The 4,286-nt window shown below is 36.7% G+C and overlaps 1 long non-coding RNA gene across 1 annotated transcript; it reads left to right on the forward strand.

Moving 5' to 3' along the window:
- The first annotated feature begins 3,038 nt into the window (after nucleotides 1–3,038).
- LOC130076703 (uncharacterized) lies at nucleotides 3,039–4,105 on the forward strand. The gene is made up of 3 exons (XR_008805682.1): nucleotides 3,039–3,093; nucleotides 3,735–3,792; nucleotides 3,891–4,105. It is a non-coding gene; the product is annotated as an uncharacterized LOC130076703 (long non-coding RNA).
- Nucleotides 4,106–4,286: the final 181 nt, after the last annotated feature.

Raw genomic sequence — 4,286 nt, forward strand, 5'->3', positions numbered from 1 at the left:
CTCTCTCTCTCTCTCACTCACACACACACACACACACACACACACACACACACACACACACACTCTCTCTCAATTCAGAAAGCTTTATTGGCATGACAAAAAAATACATTTTGTATTGCCAAAGCATCAAAACAACATAGAAAATGATTTAGAACATTTAGTACACAAAATAATAATACTCTCTCTCTCTCTCTCTCCTCAGCCCGCCCTCGGATAACGTCACTCACTCGCTCGCCATTCACTTCTACATGATAAATATCATGGATATTAACGTAGCGTCAGTTTTTCTTTTATTAATAATAATTTAATTAAAAATTTACAAAACCATATGTTTATTTTTCTTTGTGACTGTTTTTAAAAGCGCCATTATATCGTTGAGAACATTACCCCAACGAACTTTGGCTAATGTGACTAAATGTCACTAAAGCTTCATTTTGGCTAATTTTGGTTATTATGAACAAACGTTCTTCCAGTAACGTTAGTAGAACGTCCGTAGAATAATGTTCTCAAAACGTTAATATAAAAATAGTATTTCTACTTATTCGGAATGTAAGCAAACCTTTCTTAGAACATATTTTTGCTGTAGCTGCCCAGATAGCAAAAAATATCGGCACGGCTTCTTTTTGCCGCCGGCCCCAAACTGTCGGCTATAGGTGCGGCCCGCTGGCGGAGAAGAAACGTTTGCCGCCGAATACGTCACTCCCATTTCTTGCGAGATGCCGCCGGCGAACAGCCGCCGGGCCGCCGACTTCATTCTCTCTGGCGGTTGCCGCCGTCTAAATGAACCGCGGCCGGCTGGCGGCAAGCCGCTTTGAAATCGACCAGCCATGTCATTGGCATGAGTGGAACTGACAGCATTTTAACTTTCACATTTAAAGCGATTATAATTATTATGTGAATTATATCAAATTTTTAGGTACCAAAGTCATTATAGGGTTTATAACAGATTTGACTCAGTCTGATTCCATGATAAGGTTTAGGAAAATACATTTAAATTACGTTGAAACTCTGAAGCGATTCAGTGATAGGCCTATGTAAAATATATAGAATTATTTTATTCACTTAAGGTGACAATTCATTTCTTTGATTTATGCACAAGTGAGATGCACAAATAGTCCAAAAAGAATTCCTTTTGTAAAACTTACTTGGCAATAAATATCTTTCTGATTCTGATTAGGTTTTAAAATAAATATTTCATTCATGGTATGAACAATTTAGCAGAATAAATGGATGAAGTTAGACTTTTAACCAATGCCTGAAATCAGTGAACAGTGAAAGACATCTGCAACTTGGCCAAAAGCTTGGGTATGCTTTAGATTTTTTTTATTAATTTGCAACCATGGTAATATTTATAATAAACATGAAAATCCCTGTTTTGACCTGAAAGATAAAGTGAAATATTTATAAATATTTTGTCTCTCTGTCACCCCAGGAAATTTCGTTTATGTCTTTCATTTTTTTACAAGTTCGATTTTTTTATTTATTTTACCTTTTACAGGTATAAGGGATTCATTTGCAATAGCGAGTTTTGCAATCTGTACAAATGTTTAAGAAAGTATTAAAGCACAAACAGAGAAGTACCTCCACCGGCCGAGAGGGGCAGTACCTAAAAAACGGAAGCAGATTTACCAACACAACAGTGGCCACTCGTCACACGATTTCAGTATTTGGAGAGGATATCCTATCTAGTCATTGACTACGATCTTTAAAGTAAGTACATTTTTCCTTTTTGTGTAACGCAATATTATGTTCATTTTTTACATTTTTAGTTCATCTTTTTCAAATATGTTCTTGCCTTACTAGTCAAGCTAGTAAGTTAGCCTGTTTACAAAGTTTGCGTCATGTTTCTGACATAGCTAATGTTAGTTAGGCTAACGTTACTTAGTTTCTTCCTGGCGTTAGTTTTTTCTTTTCTTCTTTTAACTATATTTACGTATGTTTATGCAAGTGTGAGTACTACAGTATGTGGTTTAAGATAGTATTGGTCAGTCGAATAATTAACTAACTTACGTAACTAAATCCTGAAGGACAATTCTCCCGCCCACGTGGGAATGGTAACGTTAGCAAAATCTTTACAACAAGAAAGACTGATCAGTATAACTTGTGTTGTTTTCTAACTAAACATAATGATGTTTTGTTTGATTCGACAACCATGCTGCTAGTCTAGTTTAACTTACAGTGTTAGCTAACACATGCTGCTTCGCCTTTTTTACTCACTGAATTCAAGCATGTTCGACATGTTGAAATGTATCTAGCTACAGTAGATCGCCAAAGCTTTACATCTAGAAAGAAAGCTTTACATCTAGAAAGTTTAACTTTTGGTGTTTTCTTACAAAAATAACTATGTGTGTGTGTGTATATATATATATGTATATATATATGTGTGTATGTATATATGTGTGTATATGTATATGATTGTGTTTTTCTGAACATGGTTTTCTGTTGATCCACTTGTGAAAATGACTCGTTTTTTGAAGGGGTGAGCATTTTAATGTTATTGATTTTGCCTGGAAATTAATCAAAAAGTATACTTTATGCAAAATGTTCTTCTATTTTAGATGGTTCACATTGTTCAGTTTATCAACGAGGAGGATCTGCCATTTGCAGTGGTTCCGCAAGAGTGGCTCAGCGAGAGCATGTGCCATTGGCCCCCATTTAACCTCAGCAAAAAGACGAAGGCAACAATTTAGCCATCCTCTGCACACCTCCACACAGCACCTGGGAGAAACATCATTTTAAGTTCATGAAGGAGCAGGTAAATGGGTCTGACTTGTGTATTTGATTTTCCTGTATTTCATCTGTGTAATTTATTTTCTGTTTATTGTGGATAACTGACTCTTATATTCATTATTCCCTACTCTAGAATCTTGTAAGTCTCAAGAAAAAAAACTCTAGAAAGATGCATCGATTCCAGAAAACCAGGAAAATGCTGAACTGGTATGTAAAATCTATTGCTGTTATGCTGGATTAGTGATCCTGCCACTAAACTATACCATTTGTTAGATTTTCAAATTTCTGTTTCCTCTTTCTCGCTACCAGGTTTCTCCCCAGTAATCCAGACTCCACTTCACAGAGCCAAGAGTTTGAGTACAAGTAAGTGATGTTATTTGTGAAGTTTTTTTGTCTTGGAAACTATTGCTTCTATTTGAAGTCGGCATGAACCGGAAGTTACAAACGACTTTTCTCCAGTGTTGTGACGTATTTAAAAGTGAAACAGTATATTGAACGGAGGGCAGGGTTTTACTCTAGCGCTCCTCTTCTCCATCTCTGCTCATAGCACGGTTTGAGGGGAGTTGCCACGCCCTTGCGCCATAGCACATGACCGGAAGAGAAGAGAAGTCGTTTCGAGGGGGGAGGGAAGGGTAACGTATTTGATTAAAGATTATAAGGCTACATGAATTTTAAAAGAATAATGAAGTGCACAGATAAATCATTTATAATAAACACTACAATATTACATATAAAAATACGAATTGTAAAATCTTACTTCAAGAGCAGGTGAAGCAAGTTCAACAAACAATGTTGAAGACGTTTGCTTGCACTGAGCAATTAGGTACAACTTGCAAACAGCACCTGTGGTTGTAGGTTTAATTCCCACTGGGGCTACCTGTACATGTAGTAGACCTAGATATAAAGTAAAATTTAACATTGTATACTGCATATATTACAGTCTGAATCCTTAGCCTTTCACATTTTTTATTTATTTAATTTGTAACACTTTTTTGGATTTTCAGCTTGGTGTAGGGGATAAAGCATGTTTTAGAGACATGTTCCTGAAGACCATTGTTCAAAGTAAGTTGGATATTTTTTTTTAGATTTAAGTAGATGTGTATGTCCTATTGTCCTCATGCAATTCAAATTAAATGACAGATCTGTATTTTCTATATTAGCCATCCGGAAGGACCCGGCAACCCAGGATGCACTGATGAGGCGGTCCAGGTTAATGTTACGCGTTACCTGAAAGGAGCATCTGACCGTGAAGGCAGAAAAAGGCGCCGCACAGCTGAGAGGGACCCACAGCCGACCACTTAAAACTAGACTGACTACTGACACCCCAGAATCACTGACAACTGGAATCCTTTCTTTATCTTGCAGTCAGTAGAATCAAGACCCTTAAAGAAGTCAGAAGTGTCAGACTACACTCACTCACTGTGGAAATTACTTTCTTTTTGTCTTTTTCAAATAAAGCTTGTAAATCCTTGTGCCACAGGTCAGCATTGGGGTTATAATGGCCTATTCTACTCCAGAGCTTTACTATAAATTACTACCACTTATCATATTGTTAT

The sequence above is a fragment of the Rhinichthys klamathensis genome, unplaced genomic scaffold (assembly GCF_029890125.1).
Source record: "Rhinichthys klamathensis goyatoka isolate OS25496 unplaced genomic scaffold, OSU_Roscu_1.1 h1tg000682l_1, whole genome shotgun sequence".
In the NCBI taxonomy this organism is placed as follows: domain Eukaryota; kingdom Metazoa; phylum Chordata; class Actinopteri; order Cypriniformes; family Leuciscidae; genus Rhinichthys; species Rhinichthys klamathensis.